General features: G+C 32.4%; 1 long non-coding RNA gene across 3 annotated transcripts; it reads left to right on the top strand.

Annotated features, from left to right (window-relative positions):
• Positions 1–2,371: 2,371 nt before the first annotated feature.
• Positions 2,372–11,195, top strand: LOC145107739 (uncharacterized). 3 transcript variants are annotated; one of them, XR_013707945.1, is made up of 4 exons: positions 2,372–2,694; positions 3,360–3,643; positions 10,382–10,880; positions 10,973–11,195. It is a non-coding gene; the product is annotated as an uncharacterized LOC145107739 (long non-coding RNA). The 3 variants fall into 3 exon arrangements; XR_013707944.1 differs by having other exon boundaries at positions 3,430–3,643; XR_013707946.1 differs by lacking the exons at positions 10,382–10,880; positions 10,973–11,195 and adding an exon at positions 5,174–5,434 and having other exon boundaries at positions 3,430–3,643.
• Positions 11,196–26,290: the final 15,095 nt, after the last annotated feature.

Raw genomic sequence — 26,290 nt, forward strand, 5'->3', positions numbered from 1 at the left:
TAAACTGACATCTGTGTAGTAATCAACATGAATACTACAAATCTAGATTTTATTTACACAAATGAGATCTACATTTAACTTCCTTTGTAGATCTGGCGGCTTTCGTGTTGGTAGAGTTAATGTGATGGATGTGGTAATGGTTTCATGGCTGTTGTACAATGGTAAAATAACTTGTATTGTGATGGAAGATGCAGTGAAGCTTGTATAGATTGTGGATTTCTTTAGAGAGAAATTGTAGCTTGTAAAAAGGGATAGAGAAGAGTCTTTTAGGTAATTTGTGTAAGAGTATTCTTAATCTCTAAAATGAGCTTAATAGATTCTATATATACTTTCCAGCACTTTGTTTTGATTGGTGGATTTTTGTTGACACGGATTGAACATTTGATAAATAGTTTAAAATGAATTTAATGGTCTAGATTACTTTAAAACCTAATCAAATGTCATTATTTGTTCCTCTTGTTTTTTAAGACATTGTCTTAAAAATGATGGGACCTACAAATATATACTCTTTATAAGATGGTGTATATATATATATATATATATATATATATATATATATATATATATATATATATATATATATATATATATATATATATATATATATATATATATATATATATATATAAAGTTGTACTTATTTACCATCCAGAATCAAATGTTTTTTTTATAGTTACTAATTTTTTTGGTGTATAATTTTTTTTTAACTTACCTCCCGTGGTTTTCACGGGTTATAACCTAGTATATATATATATATATATATATATATATATATATATATATATATATATATATATACTCCCTCCGTCCCATATTAATAGTCCATGTTTTATTTTTGGTTTGTTCCAAAATCATTGTCTACTTCTAAAAATAAATATGTATTTTACCATAATACCTCTCATTGTTAGTTAAATTATCATAAAATTAAATGCAACTACCATAGAATTAAATGCAACAGAAGGGTAAGACTGTCATTTTATTTAATAAAGTTAATGGTAATTAATGTTTTCTTAAACTGTGTGTTTTTTGTCTGTGGACTATTATTTTGGGACGGAGGGAGTATATCCAAACCGTTTAAAAACCAAAAATAAACAAAATACAACAAACATTCATATGACATTCCTCCAGTATTCGACTAGCTCCGGCCTAACTTCCTAGCCTAACTTCCTTCCTGTGTCGTGAGAGGGCGGATTTGAGATTCGATAAAGAATCCTGTCACAGCCGTCACTCATACTTGATATGTAAGTGGAAAGCCGGAAAGGCCTTTGATTTCAACTTAATTACATTTGTCTTTTTATCTTGAATTTTTTAGTTCGATATTTTTGAATTGACATAAATTGAAATCCTAAGTCTTTTTGAATTGTTATCATTTATTTATCTTTTTCTTTTATTTTGTAAATTTGTGGTGGTTTACTTAAATATTTTTTAAAACACATAACTATAAAGATGTTACTTAACGGGTAAATCAAATAGAGCTTTTAACAGTAAATTAGATTCACCGATTTGATTTTAGAGAAAATTACAAATTTAGCCAAATACATTAATTACTTTGTGAAAAATAGCCAAAAAAAACTCAAATTACAAAATTAGTCTTTAAAATCGCAGATGGATTAAGTCCGTCTGCGATTTCGCATTTAAATATACGAACGTACAAGTGCCTATAGCACATCTGTGCTTTAGACACTTGTACGTTCGCAGATGGAACAGTCCATCTGTGAATTTGTACATTCCATCTGTGATTTCGTAGCTATTTAGTATAAAAATGTTTTTTTTTCTTCATTTTTCACTATCTTTTTTAGAGAAACTCTCTCTCTTTCCACCTTCTCCAGTTACAACGCAAACCAAATATTCATTTATTTTTAATAGATGTTTTAAACAAATTTTTCAAAGAAATAACAACAAAAATGATAATTTTTTGAAAATTTTTTATATATAATAAGGTTGTTTAGTAGTCAAACCCTATCAATTTCGTAGTCAAAATAATTAAAAAAAGAAAAGAAAAAAAAGAACACACAAAATCGCAGGTGAATAGAGAGGAAATCACAGATGGACATAGTCCATCTGCGATTTTAGGCTGGAAAATGGGGTATATATACAGCGAAAAAAAAAACACCTGCGAACGTACAAGTGGCTAAAGCACGTCTGTGCTTTAGCCACTTGTATATTCGCAGATAGCATGGGGAAATCACAGATGGATTATACCCATCTGCAATTTTAGTAGCTAAAAATGCAATTTTGGTTTTTTTGGGCTATTTTCCACAAAATAATTAACGTATTTGGCTAAATTTGCAATTTTCTCTCGTTTTTATTCTCTTGGTGCTTTATTTAACTCTGTGTTAAGTTAATTATAACATTAGTTTTAGACAAATGAAGGTTTACATTCTGGGAAGAAGTCTAGAAATACGTGCGTACATGTGTAGCCTTTAACCCAAAAAGAGTTTTAGAAGCATAATGCTGCGCATAGAAAAGCACACCAAATTCCAATATTTGTCTTTTGGAAGAACTATAAATATTGGTGTTATTTTGATTCTCCATAGGCTCTTTCTCTATCAATCATTTGATATCAAAAAGAGCTTCATCACCCCACCAATAATGGCTTTCCCAACTCATCTCCTACCTTCTAGTTTTGGCATTCTTAGTATGCGCTCATCTTCCTGATCAATCATTTCTTGGAGGTTCCCACAAATTCTTTTGGTAGTTTATAACTTTATAATTAAATCTCACAATTCGTTTATGTTTTAACAGGTAACATTATCTCATTATACGTGTTCTTAGGGCCAATGTAATTTTTTTCTTTGTAACGACCCCTAAAATATGTGAATTAATTGACTGTAGGGTTTTTCCCGAAACAAACTAAATGTGTTTTACATTAATATTTGATGGATTTACTGTATTTTCTTTTAGGCCAATTTTCCAGCGAATCTACAACTAAATAATGCTATGCAATATGGCAATGACTGAAACCTCTGTTGATTTCTTATTTTAGATTTTATAAAAAGCTTGGTGTGAAAATACTATAAATCCATCACACATTAATGTAAAACACATCTAGATTGTTTCGGGAAAATCCCTACAGTCAATTAATACATATATTTTAGGGATCGATACAAAGAAAAAAAATCTTACAGTGGCGCTAAAAACATGCAAAATGAGATAATGTTTAGGGAAAATCCCTTTCAAACAAGACAACCAAAATCACATTTTCCTTCCTTTACTTTATTATTTCCTGACCTTTATCTTTTCTTATTTTCCTTTCTAAAATTCTGACATTCAACTTGCCAAGTAACTTTTTTGTTGCAACAAATTTTCATTACTTCCAAATCTTCTTTTACCGAAACCTTATTTTGTTTCTTTTTTAGTGCATCTTTTTCTCTACATCAAAGCTATTCCCTAATCAACTTTCAAGAATCAAAATATTCAACAATGCAGATTCAGCAAGGTCATCACAGTTTTTCAAGAATCAAAATACCAAAGCAAGATATTCAATAACGTATTCATCAATAACTCAACAACTCAACAACTACTCATCAGAAGTTCAAGAATCATAACGAATAAATATTCATTGTTTTAAAGTATTAATCAGAAATTCAACAAAACAGATTTGAAGAAGTCTATTACGCATATTCTTCTTCCTTAAGTCTAGGTATGTATCTTTAATCCTACTCCAATTAACATTATCCTTTTATGTAATTTGACTCAATACCTAATGTGTAAACGTATAGTAGAATAACTGACACGTGATATTATTAAAAAAAGTGATAATGTCATTAAAAAACATTAAGTTTGACAGAAAATGTCGGTTTTACCCTTCGACAGATTTTTGGTTCGTTTATGCCGCAAACTTGTCATTTTTTTGTCGGGTTTCCCGTTTTTATCTGTAATAGCAGGTTTCCAGGTTAACATAAATTGTTTTTTGCGAAAAAACCCTTAAGTTTACAAATATTTTGCAAAAAAACCCTTAAGATTATAAAAGTATAAAATATAAACATATATTCAAAATTTGATAAAACAAAATGGTTTTTAAAAATTTAATTGTCAAAAGTTTATATCAAACTAATATAAGTTTTACTGTATTTATATTATGAAACCAAAACTAAAAGACTAAACTGCATAAATGGTCCCTGTGCTTTGTTCAAAATTGTCACTTTGATCCAAAAAAGTTTGCACTAGCACTACAAGTCCAAAGTTTTCATTTTGTTGCGAGTTTGATCCAATTTGCTTTGAACTTTTTCATAATGACGATTTTGCCCTTACTTTTTTCTTTTTTAGTTTTTATTTATTTAAATATTATTCTATTTAAAAGAAAAATAAAAAAAGAAAATTTGCTTTTTTTATTTTATTTTTATAATTTTTTTATAAAGAAAAATAATAAATAAAATATGCAATCTCTCTCTCTCTCTCTCTCTCTCGCTCTCTCTCTCTCTCTCTTTCGTATCCCCCCCATCTTTTTTTCATTTTACCCAAGAACAATTCATATTCTTCGTCTCTTCCTTCTTAATCAAGATGGGTTTGTGCATACCAGATTCCAGTGTTCCTGAATCTAATCTCCATGATTCCATCATCGTCTCTCAAAAACCCATAAAACAATGATGAAAACCCATGAAATCGACTTCATTGATGTTTCTGAAAAATTCTGAAAAAATAACGAGGGGTGATTTTCTGCAAATTGACTCCATGGATGTTTCCAAGGTGGGGTTTTTTGGATATCTAATCCATGTCACCGCCGCTCATGGCCATCGTCAATGTATACCCGTCCGATGGCCTTTATCAGCTGCTTAGTAGCCCCGTGAAGATCTGAAAGAGCACCGCCACACTTGTCCTTTTCCGATTATCCCTCTCACCGTCGATTGAAACCCTTTTCAATGTTTTAAGGCCCTTCATCACCACCTGAATCAATTTTTACTATGAAACCTAAACCTAAACTTGAATCATTTCATCGCCCCTAAAAATCATTGTCAGATTCGAAGTCGAAATGATGGAGGACGAAACATATCGGAAATGGTGTGTCGCTAGGGTTTCATGTGTGCTTGTATTTAGGGTTTCAGCCGCTACCCTTCTAATTTTTAGGGTTTCGACCGTCGTTTAGGGTTTGAGAAGAAAATACTCACTCTTTACCATCATCGATATCTGAACATTTAGAGTTTTCTTGTCGTCACCCCTTGATGCTCATCAGATTTTGAAGACGGTGTCGCAAGAGAAGGAGAGACACGGTGGAAGACTCAACAGATCATGGAGACGAAGAAGGAGAGACTTCACGTGTTCAGATGACGATTTATACTCTGCCTCACATCCCAAATATGTAGATCTTTGTATCTTTGTGTGTATATTTGGATTTATGTATATTTGGGGTTCCATTTTAAACCACTGAACTCGATCTCTTTCATGGTTACAAGTTTATGATTTAGGAAATTCATATTTTTTATGTGTTCTTGTATGTTAGATTTTTTATTACTTTTTGTGTGTTCATCTGGAGAGAGAGAGAGAGAGAGAGAGAGAGAGAGAGAGAGAGAGAGAGAGAGAGAGAGAGAGAGAGTTTTATTTATTATTTTTCTTTATAAAAAATTATAAAAATAGAATAAAAAAGGTAAATTTTTTTTCTTCTTTTAAATAGAAAAACATTTAAATAAATAAAAACTAAAAAAGAAAAAAGTAAGGGCAAAATCGTCATTAGGAAAAAGTTTAAAGCAAATTGGATCAAACTCGCAACAAAATGAAAACTTTGGACCTGTGGTGCCAGTGCAAACTTTTTTGGACCAAAGTGACAATTTTGAGCAAAAGCACATGGACCATTTGTGCAGTTTAGTCAAACTGAAGTAATTTTATATTGGTTCGATATAAACTTTTTATATTTAAATTTTAAAAAATTATCTAGTTTTATCCAAATTTGAATATATTCCTTAATTAATACTTAACATTTTCAAAGCAAAATTAAAAAACGCCTGTTAGCTAATAATTAACTATGCTAAAATAGTTAAACATATGAATAATATGACATTAATTAAACTCAATTATTTTTTTAAAAGAAAAATAAAAATATTTTATATGTTTAAAAGGTTTATATTTCAAAAATAATAATGTATCATATTTTTCATAAAAATAAATAAATTTATATAATAAATTAGACAAATACATTTATATTTTATATGTTTAAAATGTTTATGTTTGTTTTTTAGAAATAAAAAATTATACAACTATATTTATTTTTAGAAAAAAATATGATAATATTATTATTTCTGAAATACAAAACTTTTAAACATATAAAATATTTTTGTTCTCCTTAAAAAAAATTGCATGGAAATAATGTCACCATATAGTGACCATGATCACCTCCAAAATTGCTTTACGAGCGATGAATATATACAACGAATCCAAAAAATATGATACATTATTATTTCTGCAATACAAACCTGTTAAACATATAAATATTTTTATTTTCCTTTAAAAAAATTAATTGAATTTAATTATCATATTATTCATATATTTAACTATTTTCGCGAAGTTAATTATTAGCCAACAGATGTTTTTTAATTTTATTTTGAAAAGTTTAAGTATTGATTAAGGAATATATTCAAATTTTGATAAAACTAAATAACTTTTTTAAAATTTAAATATAAAAAGTTTATATCGAACCAATATAAAATTTATCGTACATAAAGCTAAAAATATGTTTTAGTTTTGGTTTCATAATATAAGTCCAGTAAAACCTATATTAGTTTGATATAAACTTTTGACATTTAAAATTTTTAAAACTATTTAGTTTTATCAAATATTGAATATATATATTTATATTTTATATGTTTATAATTTTAAGGGTTTTTATATTTGGAAACTTAAGGGTTTTTTTCGCAAAAAATAATTCATGGTAACCTGGAAACCTGCTATTACAGATAAAAAGGCAAAGCCGACAAAAAAAATAACAAGTTTACGACATAAACGAACCAAAAATCTGTCGAACGGCAAAACCGACATTTTCTATCAAACTTAAGGCTTTTTATGACATCATCCCTTAAAAAAACTATCAAATTGAGAAAATTTAATTTTGTTCTAAAGAAAGAAGCACTACACATATAATTAAAAAACATATTATTTTTATTCATAAGTGTTGAATTTCATATTTTTCGAGTAAAACAATGTACTGTAATGTCACGTTTCAGAATTTAGGTCTAAAATTGTAGATAATCCATTAACCACGAACTACACTGTAATAGGACCTACGAAATAATACCTCGATGATTTTAACTACAAATGAGATCATGTTACTCATAAGTGCCTTCAGGATACCTCAAAATGCTCGATAAGTTGGCCATCATCATCAAACAGGAAACAGTTCAAAAATCAGTGAGATCTGATGTCCTAAAAATCAAATTTTTGCATTTCACCTACATGGAGGCCATGGATGATCAATCTGGATATAACTCTTTCTCTGGATTCCGTAGATATAAAGAACGTCTAAAACAAAGATCCTATGAGAAAGTTATGCATGTTTTAAGCTTTTAAGCAGGTATATACTTGATTTTACCCGGTACCGGACATTACATTGCTCAGTTTGAGGTAGCTACACATCTTGTACGTTTTTGAACTCAGGCTTCGGTCTAGTACTTGATTTTACTATTCTGACATTTTTAGCCCGAACCAAAATCTGATTCGCGAAAACTGAAGAATCGGAACCCAGTTGACATGAAACTTCGAACGTCGTTTCACAGAGATCCGTAAATTGGATTTTAAACCGGTTTGCGTTTTTGGAATCATCACGACAAAAACATTCACCAGATATATTTGATATATATTTATGAGGTCCGGATCGATTGGCATGCAAACCGAGATTACTTATGTGTAGAATAAGACAATGGGGACTCCAGGTTGGAAGACACCCATGCGTACGTTGACCACCACAAGGGAAAGGCACTTTTTTATTGGCTACCCCATACTGTGTACCTCTATATCATCACCCCACACACAATCTCTCTCTACCTCCCATACCCATGTGCTATCTCTTCTCTCACTATTCTCTCTCTTTTGACTTATCTGACTCATACACATGTTCCTTCTTTCGTTCCTGACTTCGACAAACACGAAGGGCCGCCACCTCCGACGATCTAGAGGCAGCCACCACACCACCTTCTAGCCTCCCTCCGGCCACCAAACTCCATCGTAAACCCCTAAATCTCTGCCCCTACCTTTGTTCGCCTCCATCCTCGCCGATGAACATCAGAACGACGTACGACAAGCGGTCGGGAACGCTGTCTTCCACTACCATCTTAACCTACCTCCGCGTGTCCCGGTCACACAACACCACCTCAAGCATATCAAAAGCGCCAACAATCATATAGCAGACACATTGACAAGAGAATGGAAGCCATCATAGAAAGACAACTAACGTCAGCCATGATACAAGCAAACATTTTTCAAAAATATGTCCCCCCCGTTTCTGTTTTTGTTTGTTTTCTTTCTCGATCAGTCAAGGGTCGAAGGCCAACCCCCTTGTTCATGTCAATCGACAAAAACGACCCCTCATATGTATAAGAAATACTAAATCAACCCCATTGGTTCAAACTATTGCAAATCGGGTCCCCAAATTACTAAAATATTACCATATCAGTCCCTGCAGTATTTTAAACGACCAAAACCTTCACTTGTTTATTTGTTAAACCAAAACAGCCCCTTTAGTTTGGAAATATTACCAAATGGTCCCGATGGTTAGCTTTAACCCAAAAAGGTGTTGATTGCGGTTTCTCACATCAAGCTTCACCAAAACAAACCTAGATCGAGATCACACAACTAGGGTGAGTGTTTACGACCCCTCTTTTTAATGCTTTTATGCTTTGGGGGAGAATACATGTGCTATATATATATATATATATATATATATATATATATATATATATATATATATATATATATATATATATTGCTCATAACAAACAATTGCCGATCGTAAACTAGTTTATAAAGGTTATTTTGATAAATAACACCTCTTTTATACATAAACTAGTCAAATACATGATATATTGATATATTATAGTTGTTTTGAATATATTACAACTAGTAAACTTGATATATCTTCCTATTACAAAGTGTTATGATTTTATGTGAAAAAGGCATGGCATAAATTGTATGTCATAAATGTTCACCACTTTTGTAGTATTCCAAAGCTCATTCACACACACACAGACACACACACACACACACACACACACACACACATATATATATATATATATATATATATATATATATATATATATATATATATATATATATATATATATATATATAAGTTAGAAAACTTTTAAGCGAGTAATATACACTTTTAAGAATATATCAAACATAATTGGCTTTTATAAGGGATATTATATCTGTATACCTTAGTTAATGGCTTTTATAGTCAAACTTTATGGTATAACTTTATCCGTATATCTTGTCACCTGTGGTTACTAACTACAACCCCGACAGGTAACTTTATCTGTATATCCATATACCTTAGTTAATGGCCTTTAAAGTGAGATGTTATTCATTACCTAAGTATATCCACTTAGTATAGCCACTCATCTATAAATATAGCCACTCAAAGCGAGATACGTATGTATAGATCTATACGGGTTGGCATCCCACTTGTGGTTGCTAGCTACAACCTTGACGAATCAACCGAAACGGGTGATAATTATCTTTAGTCTTTATCCACGACGTCCAATGAAGCGTCGTAAGGGGTTATATCTAGTCACATAACTCGGTTATAGGACTAACTATAAGCATTAATCAGATCTCTTTATCTAGAAACCACATATTCAGTTTCTCTCTTTATCAAACATTTTAAGTATGGATTTACTTATGGTTTCTATCTTTATCAAACATTTTTATTTATCAAACATTTTAAGTATGGATTCACTTATGATTTATCTCTTTACCAAACATTTTAAGTATGGATTTACTTATGATTTCCCTCTTTATCAAACATTTTAAGTATGAATTTAATTATGATTTCTCTCTTTATAAAACCTTTTAAGTATGGAATTACATACAAATAAAATACTTTTTTTTGGTCTTTTTAAAAGTATCATTACTACAGTTAGCAGAAAATTGTAACTCTCACCAACCTTTGTGTTGACCCTCAAACTACATGTATTCTCAGGAGACCATTGAACCAACTTTTAATAGAAGGAATTATCATGGATTTCGGGCAAACTAGCTTTCTCTAGATTTTGTTATTCCGTCCTATTTATTAAGGGAATTCACGTACTTACTTATTATTATTATATATAAGAACCATGTATTCAAACCTTAAAGTGGAATATAACTGATGTGTTGTTATCGTTGTACTTGTGATGTATAATCAATTTTCTTGTGATCCATGAACTAATAATTAATGTCTTGCAAATTGAAGAAGAAGAGTCTGTTTGCAACCACGTGCAAGAATTCAAAGATACGTGGAACACCTTGAAAGGCTTAATGTGAATTTCGAGGAGGAGTTGGCAATAGATGGTCCTTAATTCTTTGCCACCTTATTATGATCAGGTCATTTTGGCTTTATCATTTGAACAACACAGAAACCACATTGACCCAACTCCAGAACCTGTTGCGAACGACTGAGTCAGGAATGAAGAAGAATCAAACTCATACCTCTACTAATGCCCCTGTCCTAGCCATTGGGAAAACCAAAGGAAAGAAAAGGAAAGGTGCTCCTAAGTAGAAATAGAAGGGCAAGGCCCATGTTGGATCGTCAAGCAATGACCTAAAAGCGAAGCCCAGTTTTGACATTCCTTCTATTCGTGATCCCAAAAAGACCATTTGCTTCTATTGTAATGATAAGGGCTATTAGAAACGAAGCTTCCCCAAGTACTTGTAGGACATCAAGGATGGCAAGGTGAAGCCATCGTTTGGAGGTATTTACATTATTAAAACTAATAACTCACAACCTACTCATTCTTGGGTCCTTGATATAGGATGTGGTTTTTACATTAGTTCTGATTTGCAGTGACTAAGAGAAAGTGAAGAGGTGGAGCATGGAAAGATGAATCTGATCATGGGCAATAGGCGATCTTCTCCTGTTACCAAGATCGGAACTTATAATATAAAGCTTAGTATGTTGTTAGATTAGATTTAGTTAACTGTTTCTATTCGTCAGAAATGACATGAAACATTATTTATTTTCATGCACTTTTTAGACAAGGTTTTCGATATTCGTTTAATGATATGAATGGATCGATTTTGGTTTATATAAATGGCATTTTTTTATGTTTGAAGCTTTACCTTGTGATGGTGTGTATGAAACTGTGGTTTATGTTGATAGCTTAGGTAATAGTGTTTTTCATATTTACTTGTCTAATGGTTTAGACAAGGCATGCTTGTGGCATTTTCATCTTGGGCACATTAACAAGAAACGCATCACCCAACTCCAAAAAGGATGGAGAGTTGCAATCATTTGACTTAAGGCCAGATGATGAATGTGAATCTTGTCTTGTGGGGAAGATGACAAAATCAACTTTCACCGGATCTTGTGAAAGAGGTGAGGGTTTGTTGGATTTCATACACATATATGTGTGTGGACCCTTCAGATGCACCACGATGGATGCTAATCGATTTTATCTTACATTTACAGATGATTATAGCAGATATGGTTATATCTACTTAATAAAGCACATGTCAGAAACCATTGAAATTTTCAAAGAGTTTAAACATGAAGTCGAGAATCAATTAGGCAGGAAGATAAAGGTGCTCTGATATGACAGAGGCGGAGAGTATCTTAGTATCGAGTTCCACGACTATCTGAAGGAATGTGAAATTGTTTCACAATTGACTCCTACTTGGACACCACAACTTAATGATGTGATTGAGAGGCATAATCGGACCTTGTTAGACATGGATCGTTCCATGATGATTCGATCTTCTCTTCCCATTTCTTTCTGGGGGTATGCCTTAGAAACAGCCGCCCATATCCTAAATCGCGTCCTTACCAAGAAGGTTGCCAAAACACCTCACGAGATGTGGACAAAGAAAGTTCCCTCGTTAGCACATATCAAGGTCTGGGGTTGTGTAGCTTTTTTTAGATGAGAGACTCATGACAAGATAGAACCTGGAAGTGAAAGATGTATTTTGATTGGCTACCCACAATTTTTTTTGGATATTTGTTCTACAGACCTAGTGAGAACGTGGTCTTTGTATCATGAAAAGGAGTATTTCTCAAGAAAGAGCTCATATGCAAAGACGACAGTGGGATTACCATTGACCTTGAATAGATTCAAGAGTTAACCAATGAAGGAACCTTAGAAGAAGCTATCACTCAACTTGAGGATGAGACTCCTGTTGAACCCATTGACAATTCGTTACCTCTTCGCCGATCTTGTAGAGTTCGCATGCCACCAACGTTCTATGGCTTCCATATAATGTCGGATGGTGACACGTTTATCAGTAATGATACACTGGAAAATTCGGATGAGCCAGCTAACTACAAGGAAGCAATTAATGGTAGGCCCTGAAGATGCCAAGTGGAAAGAGGCAATGTATAGAGAGATCAAGTCCTTGTATGATAACCACGTTTGGAATTTGGTTGATCAAGAACTTGATCAAAACATAGTTGGTTGTAAATGGACCGTCAAGAAGAAGACTGACATGGATGGAAAGGTACACACTTTCAAGGCACGACTGGTTGCGAAGGGCTTTACTCAAACCCCATGGGTTAACTATGATGAGACCTTCTCACCAGTGTCCAAGATAAAGTCTATTAGGATAATTCTTGCGATAGCTGCCTTTCATGATTATGAAATATAACATATGGATGTCAAAACAACTTTCCTTAACAGGAAGTTGGCCGAAGATGTTTACATGAGTCAGCCAGAGGGTTTTGTGGATGCAAGTTCCCTAATAGAGTGTATAAGCTTGAGAAATCCATTTATGGATTGAAACAAGTGTCTCGTAGCTTTAATCTTTGTTTCCATGAGAAAGTCAAACAATTTGGTTTCTCTAGGAGTGAAGATGAGTCATGTGTTTATGTGAAGGCTAGTGGTAGTATAGTAACTTTTCTAGTATTGTATGTTGATGACATACTCCTTATAGGAAACGACATTCCAACTTTACAAGAAGTTAAGTATTGGCTTGGAAAGTGTTTTGCTATGAAAGATCTAGGAGAGGCAGCCTATATTCTTGGGATAAGAATCTTAAGAGATAAAAAGAAAAGACTAATTGGTCTTAGTCAAAGTACATACCTAGATAAGGTAATAAAACGTTTTTGTATGGGAAATTCCAAGAAAGGAGAGCTACCTATTTAGAGTAATGTCAAGTTGAGTAAGACTCAAATCCCTAGTATAAATGAAGAGACAGTGGAAATGAGTTGTGTCCCATATGCTTTGGTCGTAGGATCGATCATGTACGCTATGTCATGTACTCTCCCTGATGTGTCTTTTGCTTTAAGCATGGTCAGTCGCTTTCAGGGAAATCCTGGTAGAGCTCATTGGACAATAGTGAAGAACATTCTCAAGTATCTGCGAAGGACAAATGATCCGATTATAGTCCTTGGAGGCAGTGATACATTGAGAGTAAGTGGTTATAGTGACGCCAACTTTCAAACAGATGGAGACAATCTTCATTCTCAATCTGGCTGGGTGTTTCTGTTAAATGGAGGAGCATTTACTTGGAAAAGTTCCAAGCAAGATATGGTGGCTAATTCCACTTGTAAATTAGAGTACATAGTAGCGAGTGAAGCATCAAAGGAAGCAGCTTGGCTGAAGAACTTCATCGGTGATCTCGGAGTAGTTCCTACAATTCAAGAGCCAGTGAAACTTTTCTACGATAATGAAGGAGCAGTTGCTTTGACCAAAGAACTAAGAGATCTTGGTAAATCAATACATATCAAAAGAAAGTACCATTATATCAATCATAGAGTTGAAGAAGGTCATCTCAAAGTAAAGAGCGTGTCTTTAGAAGACAATCCTACATATCCTCTCACAAAGGCTCTGAGTAAGGTTAAACATAATCAACTTGCTAGGAGCATTGTTTTGAGAAATGATATTAGTTATAGTAGTTAGATGATTAGTTTGAATCTTTTAACATATTATATGTATTTGATTTTGGTGATTGAATATTAGAGATTATTTATGAGTTTGTTTGCTGCCTTTGTCAATTATTTATTGTTGTGTTTCGTTTTGCATGTTTTACTTCCTAAATAATTTGATTATTTGAAGCTCCACAGTCTCTCATACTTTAGGAAGTAAGTAGTGAATCAAGACTCTCATGAATTGGATTATAGATTGTGTAAGGAGTTTAAACATACCAATTGTGTTGCTATAACGTTCATGAGTACTTAGAAATGGAGATTTGATTATTGGATAAACCCACGTTCTGAAAATTACTTCATGGATTATAACACGAGTAACTTTGAGACGATAATATCTTATATTATTAAAGTGGAGATATATGAGTTGTAATTTACAAGTTGGTTGTACATTGTTATAGCGAAAACGCATCAGTAACTTGGTGTTGTAAAACGTAGTGTCATGTATGATTTGGTGAGTAAAGGATAAAATAATTTAAGTCAAAGTTTATTCATTCCTTTTTCCCTAATAGGAAAAGTGATATATGTGAGCCCCTCGGTGATTTGGTGTTGACTTATAGTGGTGGGCCCAACCAGGACTAAATTGATGTGTTTAATTAAAAGTCTTATGACATCATCACAAATCAAGAAATTGGCAAAAATAATTTTCCACAATGAGATTGATTCGATTCCATGTCTCGTGTCCATATGATATCTTATAGAACGAAGGAATATTTGATCACTTATCTTAGGACTAATGTATGATCAGATCAGAGGCTGGAGTTGCTTTTGGAAGCACCCTTTGCTGATAATTTAAATGTTATACTGACAATTATAGTTATAGACTTATCCAAGTGGGAGACTATTGGATTAGGTGTCTAAGCGAATAACTAAATTGGTATATACTTGAATTATTAACAAAGTCCTATTGGGTTGCCCTAAAACCCAATATTTAAATAGGATGACTTTTAGAGAGAGAGAGAGAGAGACTGATTTATTGATTTATTATTTGATTAATAAATAGCAAAAAATGATTTGTTAAATATTATGAGAATAATATATTAATTAGAAATAGTATGATTTAATTAAGAATTAATCAGAAATTAATTTGAATAAATATTGGGATTTATTGAATTAATTAATAATGCAACGACCTAAGCTGTAATTGTTCAATAGTTGAACAAAAATGTTCTAGAACCTTCCCCATAGAGGTGGACAATTTTGGGGTTATTCTAGGGTTCTAGAATATCCCTTAAAGATAACTAGGAAACCAGATAATTACCTGATTTGAGATATTATTATTTTAATCAGGTAAGGGTTATCTAGGGTTTTCCTATCAGCTATAAATAGGGCCCATTAGCCTCTAAACTTCGGCCATCACTCCAATTGCTAAGATCATAGCCAAAATTTCCCTATCTTTTCCTCTCTTCATCAAGTTTCCTAGTTGCTAGGGTTTGGGTGTGAACCATGAGGCACGAGATTTTTGGTGCTAGATTCCAAAAGCTTTTCAAGAAGGATTGTTTAATTGTTTACTACAATAATCAAAAGGTATGTAATCCCTAACTTGTTTATGATTTTCGAAATTAGCTAGGGTTATAGGGTTCTTGGTGTTCAATAAAATGTTAGTTCAATAGTGTTATGACTAAATCTAATAGGTTGCGTGTACCCTTAAGTGTATAAGGATTTTTCGCGTTATTTCATAAAAAATCGATCAACTTCTTGATCATTATACTCATTATCTGGTAGTGTACCCCCTCCAACATAAATATGAAGTTTTTCGAAAATTCTTACAGTTTTCCAACTTAATAAACTCTCAAATTAAGGATACCATTCAACAATTACGCTGCGATAATGGAGGGGGGGGGGGTACAACAATAAACGTGTATATGACCATTTCGACTCCAATGACATTACCTTTCGTTTCTCATGCCCACACACATCTCAACAAAATGGAAGATCCAAACGCATGGTTCACACTACTAATAACATGATGCTGGCTCTTCTATTCCATTCTTACCTACCTCGAACGTTTTATCCTGAAGCCCTTTACATGGCAACCCATTTCCCTAACATATTACCCTTTGTCTCTATCTCTACTAACACTCCTCAGTACCGCCTCTTTCAACGACACCCAACATACGACCACCTCCGTGTTTTTGGCTGCCTTTGCTTCCCTTTCCTTCAGACAACTCACGAACTCTAACTACCTCCGATCTCTCACCTCCTCTCGAGACCAAAGCCATCTCTCCTGCCCCACCTCCTTCCCTATCATTGATCTTCCCTCCCTCCTTGTTGAATCTATATGCCCAAGAATCATTATTGAGTGATATTGCTAATAATATATGATCCTATAGGGCCATACCTTTATTAAATTGGCACATTTTGTATATTTATTATTAATATGATTATTAATAAATAATATTAATTATTGTATTTAAATAGGGAATAATTATTGTTTTGTGAAAATAATAATTATAAGAGAATATAACTAGTTATTATTTAATATGGTATGAATTATTGTGACAACCGTCAATTTCTGGTCAAGTCAAAGTCAAATAAAGTCAACAAGTCAAACCGGTCAACTCAATTAACCTTTCATATTAGGGTATACATTATGTTACTACTGTACAACTCGCTATTTTAATAAGAAGTTATCACTTGAAAAATCCATATGTTGAGAATTCTCAAACCCTAATCAGGATAAGTGATGAAACTACTTGGTAAAACACTATCCCATACCCCTCGGGGGCGTATAACATTCATAACAAGGCTTAACGGGGTTTACACACCTTGCGTAGCGAAGCTAAGCATCCAAAAAGGTCTCAAATGAAATCTCTCCCAAATCTCTCTAAGTATGTGAAATCTCTCCATGTAGGTGAAATCTCTCCCAAATCTCTCTAGGTATGTGAAATCTCTCCCAAATCTCTCTAAGTATGTGAAATCTCTCCCAAATCTCTCTAAGTATGTGAAATCTCTCAAAGTAGGTGAAATCTCTCCCAAATCTCTCTAGGTATGTGAAATCTCTCCCAAATCTCTCTAAGTATGTGAAATCTCTCAAAGTAGGTGAAATCTCTCCCAAATCTCTCTAAGTATGTGAAATCTCTCCAAGTAGGTGAAATCTCTCCCAAATCTCTCTAGGTATGTGAAATCTCTCCCAAATCTCTCTAAGTATGTGAAATCTCTCCAAGTTGGTGAAATCTCTCCCAAATCTCTCTAAGTATGTGAGATCTCTCCAAGTATGTGAAATCTCTCCCAAATCTCTCTCAAAATCTCTCTCAAAATCTCTCTCAACGTTTTATAATCACTCGGGGCATCCCGACCCTTGATTTAGTCGAAAACCGCTCGAAAATGGAAGTTTATGCGAAAAATAGCTTTAAGGAGCCGAACCTCTCATTTGAACCGAAACTAGCTTAAGAACCGAACCTCCATCTAGAACTGAACCTCCTTCAAGAACCGAAGTACCCTTCGCCTTCGGTCCCTCTTCTGATGGCTTCGCCTGCGAGATTGCTCGGACCGAACCTCTCCCTCTCGGTTCTAATACATCAACCGAACCAGCCTTCGGTTCTAACCCTCTAAGGACCGAAACTTCGGCCAGACTTCGGAATTTTCACTCTTTTTCCCGGTTTTTGAATCCAACTTCGTTTTAAGCCCGTTTTTCGTGATTTTAACGCGAGATTTTCACCCAAACTCGTGTTTTGACTTAAGGGACCCTATATTATCATATATTAATCATATTTTGGGGGAAATCATTGTCCAAGAATATAATCTATTAAGTTAGATTTTGTGATAGAGTGTTGACTTTCTATAAGTTTATGACACAAGCAACCCCCCATACCTTCATAGTACGACCCTCAGTCACTATTCCCCCTACCTAGTCTACTATTTGTCCTTTGACACCCCTCCTCCAGCTGTAAAGGTTCATCAAAAGCTGAAAAATCACCTATCTCCTTCCACTTACTCACTCTCTCACCAAAGAGCAAACATCTCTCTCTCTCTCTTTCCCTCTCTAGAACTCGAGATTACAAGGTTACTCTTGAGCTTTTCACTTCAGTCTTGGTAAGTAAATTCATCCTACATTTGAATACTCTACACTCTTTCACTCAAATCATGAATCTCTTATACAAATATCATCATATTTGTGCTTAGGATCTTCGAATCTTCAAGTATCTCCCAAGTGTTCTTGACTTGGAAACTTCTTCTCTTCATCATCCATCTTAAGAAATCACTCAAGGTGAGTTCATAACCCTACATTTTCATGTTTTCTTCAAGTTTTAGGGGGGGGGGGGGGGGGAATACAAGTTAAAATACCAAAAACTTAACTAAATTCAAACAACAGGTTTCATCAGAAAAGTTGAGTCCTATTCATGGACTGTTTTGACCATCTTAAACTTAATATCTTTCAAAACTGTTTAATATGCAAATAGTTCAGGTTCATTCCTTTAAAATTACTACTTGCACATCTCTATACGATTTTTCTACAATTTATGGTGATTTATACAAAACTGCCTATCATTTCAGAAACGAATTCGGACCAGTCTGTGAATATGAACATTTTCACACAAGTTAGGGACTTCTAAAAATCATAATAAAAATTATGAATAAACCAGACACATTTTCTAAACTCTCAGAGTTTACATATTCAGTTTTCGACTTCGTATGATTTTTCTATGACTTTTCTAAAATAGTGCAGAAAAGTTAAAGACTACTTACATAGTTTACGATATTAACAACACTTTGTAGTATGTTGAGCAAAGTGCATAACAATAAGTTTCTAAATGTTGAATGTATTTCTTGTTAGTTTACCATCACAAACAGAAATTAGTCATACATGATAAGGTTTTTCCATTCATTTCGAACACATATAATAAACTACAATAAGTATAGTTTATGGAGTTTACGATAAAAGCACACCACAGAAAATGTTTTACTCTCAAAACAAATGGCTTTTTCAAACACTACATGATAAACTATAATAGTAATAGTTTATGGATTTCATATCACTAATTTATTCATAAAAGGTGATTTCACTTCCACCACGGAAGAGGTTTTATAGTCAAACTATATGTAAACTAGTTAACGTAAGTTGTGAGACAATTCTTCCATCGTACTCTTAGAGTACGGGTTCAAATTCCTGTAAGTTATAACCAGAGTCTCTTGTAGGGAGAGCGTGATAATTGTGTATAGATCTATATTGGGATTGACACCCCACACCTCGCTGCTAGCTACAGCCGGACCTGCATGTCTGCAGGTGACAAGAGTCATAGGATCTTGACGTCTGGAAAACGTTGATGCAGGTTAATTCTCATTGTAGTATGGTTATAACGACTCACATAGGGAGTTAACAATCTTTGAAGTTTACAGGGAAAATTCTACTTTGAAAAGGGGTTTTATCTATTTAAAACTACAAAACACAAACATATTCTTGGTCTTGGGATTTAAGGCTACATAACTTTTATAAGGAAAATATTGGATTTTCTTTGGGAACACATTACTATTATAAGCATTATAAGTACAAAACACACACATATTCTCGGTCTTGGGATTTTAAGCTACATAACTTTTTATAAGAAAAATAAGGGATTTTTCTTGAAATATACATTATAAAGTACCAGGTTTACACTTAATGGCTTTCATGATATTAAAACTACGTTTCATCTAGAATTGTTAGACTTCAGCTGTAATTGCTAAGTGTACATGTTAGAGTTATATATGAATTTAGTCGCAATCGACTTAGAATTGGTGGGCCCGCCTTACTTCCTGTTCCTTGTTTGGCTGTGGACCTAGGGCAGACCCATTATATTCGACGGTTTATTTAACTTAAATTTTATATAACTTATATACGCTGGGTGATTATAGAAGGAATCTACGGGTCTTTCTAGGGTACATTATTGCATAACATAGGAGCGTTCATTTCGTACTTAATAAAGAAAATATTGAATTTTCTAGAATCATACTCTATCGCTTTTACAAGGAAAACGACTTCTTTCTCAAATAAAACTCTTATGAACTCACCAACTTAATTGTTGACACTTTTTCAAAACTACTTGTATTTTCAGGAAATTAGTGAAACAGGAAATCAACAGCTTTGAGGATGGGACGTTAAATCGTCAAACATCTCATTTTGTCATCATAGTGTAATTGATTTGAAACATGTAAACACATACTATGGTGTAACTTTTTCAATTATATCTATGATGGTTGTATTTACTTTGAGCACTATTATACTCGTTGTTGTGATACTATACATGAAGTCTTCCACCCCCGGACGTTTCCGCCATCCTTGGTTTGGGGGTGTGACAATTAATAAGTCATGCACAACCTTTTGGACTAGTTAAATCCTTTTGTCTTTTACCTAAAGACAAAGTTTATATTTTATAACTTTTGAGTTTATAAAATTTAAACAATTCATCTCTTTTCGTTAAGGATTGTTGAAAGTTGATGAAGGCATGGGAGGTTGCTTGTCAACCTCCCTCATTTGTCCCTCATGCCACTAAAGTAAGGTTATTATTTTAGATTATAATATGGGGTTGCTTTTTCTTTTGCACGAGTATATAAGAGAGTGTTTTGCATGAGTTTGAAGCTAGTTTTGTAGTGAAATCTCTCTCTTTATACCTCATGGCCGAAAGTTCTTATGCTCTCATCATCTCTCCTTTGGAAACTAGTTTTTTAGTGATTAGAAGCTCCCTTGATTTGTCTCCTTTACTTCTTATTTGAGTTAAGTGCTTAAATGCTTAAGACACTCAAGAATACAAGAAGGAACTAGCATTCCAAGTGCCTTAATCTTGATGTTGGATACTTGTAGAGAAAATCATACTCTTTGATTTTTCTATCTTCATCAACACTCCAAAACCAAGTGGGTTCAAAGGCTTCAAAGGTTGTCATTCTAAAACATTCTTTGGTTGTTTTTAATATCATTTTAACCTCTCTAAATGGATCCTAAAGGTTTGGTTTTGTTATAAACTTAAAAAGAAACTTGTTATTTTAAAAGCTTCCATTTCCAGTTTTATGATAAACGCACTTATATTTTGTACCAAAATCCATCAATAGTATTAGAGCCATATTTTATATGTTAGAATGATTTTTTATGTTTGATAATCTTTGGTTTTTGGAAAACAAGCATGAATTTCATCTGGTTAAGAAATATTCATATTTGTTTTCTTTGGCAACTTGTTATTTAAAATTGTTTATTTTTATATATAACCATTTTCATGCGTTTTGGTTATATCAAAGTTGCCTTAGATAAAATAAAGAGTTGCTTGTTATTATATTTGATATGTTTTTGTGTATAAACAAGCTATTTGGGCATTTGTGTTGTGTTTGGTTGATATTTATTTATTCATAAGATGTAATAGATAAATATGTAATTTTTTTCATTTGTTTATTTGTTGTAATAAATTAGTTAGACTATTTGTATTTCTTTTAAAATGTATCAAGATGAAGAAATGACCACTTTGAATATAACTTAACCACTTGAGACCATAATCCCAAACATGAGCTTCCACTCTTGGTTTTGGGCTTAATTATAGTCTTAATGGTTTAAGTGTTGCAACCTTTACAACATGAAGATTTGAAGTTCTTTTTGCAAGCAAGAGTTGTCTTGACAAGTGAGATCTTGAAGACTTTTTAAAGTGTCCCTTAAGTCCTTTAGAAAATACTTAATAATTATTGTGATGACTCACAAAATTATTATTAGACATGACTTGGTTTATAAACATTTTAATGCATGCATATGATGTTTATTTTATGATTGTTGTATGTTATGTATGATATATGAAAATGGTTTTTACAAACTAAACAACATTTTATCATAAAATAATATCACTTGGAATTGAAGTTAAAATATTTAAAAGATAACATAAGATGTTTACAAATGGATATTTATAAAAACATTTTTACCGGCTACCGTTTAAAAAACAGATTTTTTGTTGAAAATAGTTTTATTGTAGAATTTATAAATAGCCAACTTTAAAATATTTAAAATGGTTTAAAAGGTGTTTCAACATTATATAAACTCCATGTCTTTGTAATAAATAATAAGTTTTTATTAAAAAGACTAAAATCGGTTTATAGCGTTATAACGGTAAATAATAAAACTAGTATTATTTTTACGTTGAAACTTAATATATGATATTAGTGTTTTAAACATAACGCAAAATGTTGATATTATTTTTATGCATGCCAAATGAGATTTAAAACATAAGTATCGTCACCCAAGTTTTGGTTTATCAAAATATGACTTTTATCATAAGATGCATAAAATTGAGTTTATAAAATAAAATGAGTTTATTCTATAAATTTATGAAAAGTTTTTTTATTGTTAAAAGGAGATTTAAAATTTTGATTTTAGAACTCATCCAAAACTCCAAGTCTTAATTATAAATGATGTTTTATTGAGACTCTTATCGGTTCTTAAAAGCGCTCTACGACTAAACTTTAAAATATCCGATTTTGGTTTATAAATGATCGCGGATAATGGTAAAAGAAAGTGAAGGTTTATTTGGTACCTAAAGAACCACATAACAAATGATATGATTTTTACAAAAGGGTACATAAATTGTTGGATGCATGCAATATTCATGAGACCATTTTTTTATAACTATAATTGTAAAACATATATAAAAACATTTCTTAAAAATACAAGTCATTGACGTGCTTTTGAAGAACACTCGATATCATTTGTATGGTCTTAGTGGGCGATAGGTTACCTAACCACTACGATTGTCTTATGATGATCGGGGTAGTTTTGTAGTTTCTGGTGACTAAAGGGTCACCTTGTCACTTATTAATTGCAATACTACAAGTTGTTTCAAGTAGTAAGACTTGATCGGAATCTTGTGTGATAAATGTCACCTAAGCATGAGGTCTGGGACATAGATGAGATCAAACATGCTAAGACAAGAAATAGTTGTTTGAGATCCCATTTTCTAGGAGTTACATATCTTATGCAATTGGTAACCACTGCCTACCGAGTTTGATTAAGTGGATGGGATAAAGGCACCTAACCATTTACTTGTTTCATTACTTGGATCCTAGACTTTAGTAAATTGATATGTTAGAAACAACAAAATGCATTAATTTTTAAAGACTTAAGATTGAAAATTCTAAATAAAACTTTGTTAAATTCTTTAAATAACTGCTAATACTTGTACGCCCTGTAAAATCTCTCTCTCTCTCTCTCTTGTTGATTTTTAAAGAGATAGTAACATTTGGTGGTTGTAATTTCTATAACTGGTATAATATCTCGAGCTTCCACCTTAAGGATAAATATAAATTATGTATATAATAAAAGATTCCATACCTGAAAAGCATTTGCAATCCAGTCAGTCTGATCATGATGCTTTGATGGAAGTATTATTTTAATGAAATTGATGTGTTTCACATCATACTAGAGTAATTAACCTTGAATTGCATAAAGTCTTGGATAATTATGAAACATATCAGATGTCTCATCAAGTAAAGCATATATTCAACCAGAACAGTAGAATGTGCTTAAAACCCGGTCAAGCATTGAATAAACAAAGTCTAAGAGATTTTGTACTCAAATAGACTTGTAGTTCAGTTAAGGGAAATACAATATAAACCCAGAAATCAAGAAAGGACCTAAATGATTAATGTTCTTTCTATCTTGAAAGAAACTGGACATTAGAAGAGGAACTGCTCTTCTTATCTCACCAAGTTGAGGAAGTCTGGCATGACTAAGACTTCAAATATCTATATGATAGAACTATTTAATTTTCAATCATTCACTTGAGAAGGTTATACTTCAGGTGACAGTACTAATTGATATTATGTGTTGATGATTGGAAGAAATAATCAACTGGTTACAAACGAATGTATTTCGTGTTGAAGATATAACAAGTGCTGTTATAGCCTGCGTTTAAACAATAGATGTTTTGTACCTATTCTTGTAGGAACATGTAATAGTTTTAAATTTATGAATAAATCTATATTTCTTATCATTTAATGAATTTTCACATTCATGTACTGAAATGATGCATTATGTGCTAAGAATATTTTATCGTAATGTCATTTATGAAGTAAATCTATAAGCTTTCATTAAATTGATTGTTCTGATCATAACACCTATATAATCAATTGATATTTGATTGAATCTTATCAATGTCATAATCTTCATGACTATATAAATGTGAAACACATATACCAACTTCAAAAGGAAGGAATTTTTGAAGGCAAATGTGCTTGATTCATTTGATATATGTGAATCATATTTATATGGGAAGATGATTCGCATGTGTCTTTATCTATTAGTAGTTAAAGAACAAAAGTCTTGAAAAAGAATTATACATTAGTGATGTATGTGATTTTTTCAGTCCATGAATAGATTAAGTGATAGATGCTTAATCAGTTTCACTAACGACTTTTATTATTTATTGTTGAAACTTTTGATTTGCTCAAAATTGTTTCACAATGAAGATTGAAATACAACTTAATGAGGCCATCATTAACCTTTCATTATGATAAATAAAACAAGTTTTGTAAACCATATCTTCGTGGAACATCTTAGGAGTTGTGGAATCGATTCACAACTCATTCTGTAAAAAACACTCACTCACCATTAGTATGCTTCTTATGGCACAAGATCACCTGGTCACTTGGATCTTTCTTTTAATGTCCGAGGTAGCCTTCGTCACTACAAGAAAAACAACCTTTTACGACACGCAATACGTGTCAAGGAAGGCCCTGTCATAAAGAAAGACGACACGCAAACGCGCGTCGTCTATTTATGACATGCATTTACGACGTGCTCTTACGACACGCAATGCGTGTCAAGGAAGGCCCTGTCATAAAGAAGACGACACACGTTTGTGTGTCATAACTTTACGACGCACATTTACGACTCGCTTTGCGTATCAAAAAAACCCCTATCATAAAGAAAGACGACACACATTTTTGTGTGTCATAATTTTAAATGTTTTAAAATTTATATATTTTGATAGATTTAGTAATTTTCAAATTAAATAAAACATTAGAAGTCTCATAATACGAAATAAAATACAACAAATAAGTAATCAAGTTAGAGAATTAGAAAATAAAATACGAAATAATATGTCAAATACAAACAATCATTCCAAAAGCATGTAGTTTCAACAAAAGAATTGAAAATTTCCAGAAAAGAGTCCAAAGACACAAAACTCACATGGAAAACAACAGAGGAATTGAAATTTTCCAAAAAAAAATGACAGTAAAGGTGACTGAACCAAGTTGCAAAGAGATACCATCTTCAGTCACTACAATTGTATAGGCTCTCCACTAGTAGTAAAGTATGTTTCCCATAAGCTGCAAAAAATAAGTAATCAAGTTAGAGAATTAGAAAATAAACCCATATTATAATTTTTTAATTACTATTGAACTATCATTATTATTGAGAATTAACCTAGCTTTAACAACTTGTTGTCATCACATACTTGAGTTATTTTTATTCTTTAATGTTGTCTTGTGAGGCTTAATCTCTTGAAAAACGTTTTTTGTTTTTATTCTTCATGTATACACAAGAATGATTCAAGAGATGGTATACATGCCGAGTTGATTTTATTTCCAACTTTGGTTCCATTTGCTAAAGGATGGGGTCTTGGAGGAAAGACAGATGTGTGTCTAAAAGCTGTGAATAATCTAAAATTACACCTGTGAGGGACTTTGATGACTTATTGACTTTCCCCTTTATTCTTTAAGTCCTATATTTTTACAAATTTACCCTCGTTTGTTTTTTCTTTCATTTTCTCAAATAACCTTTAAACATAATTTATCCATATTCCTGAAATTGATGAGTAGAAAGTATTTAGAAACTAACCATACCATACTTGATGCCTTCTTTCTTCCAATCATTCATAGAATAATAATGAGACGTATTTGTAAGATCAATTACTAACCCCAGCTGAAAAAATATCAATAAAAAATCAAATAAGAATAGCTTCCCACAATTATTCCTATCATACACAATACATAACAATGCATTGTAGAAATAAACAGAAAAACATTTAAAGGTAAAGTGATAACATATACTCACCTTCCTCCCCAAAACCCTTTGTTGGTGAATGACTTGTCTAAAGGAGTATCTTTTACCAAGGACAATACAAACATTAAAAGACTCACCAAGAGGAACTTTAGAAGGAACAATACAACTTATTTCATGACCATATGCAGGACAATCCAACCATCCTACAATATGAAAAGTAAACAATCTGATAATATATTATATATCAACCATGAATGATATCATACTTATATTATATATCAACCATGAATGAT

The sequence above is a fragment of the Lactuca virosa genome, chromosome 4 (assembly GCF_052849685.1).
Source record: "Lactuca virosa cultivar CGN04683 chromosome 4, Lactuca_virosa_CGN04683_v6, whole genome shotgun sequence".
Taxonomy (NCBI): Eukaryota; Viridiplantae; Streptophyta; class Magnoliopsida; order Asterales; family Asteraceae; genus Lactuca; species Lactuca virosa.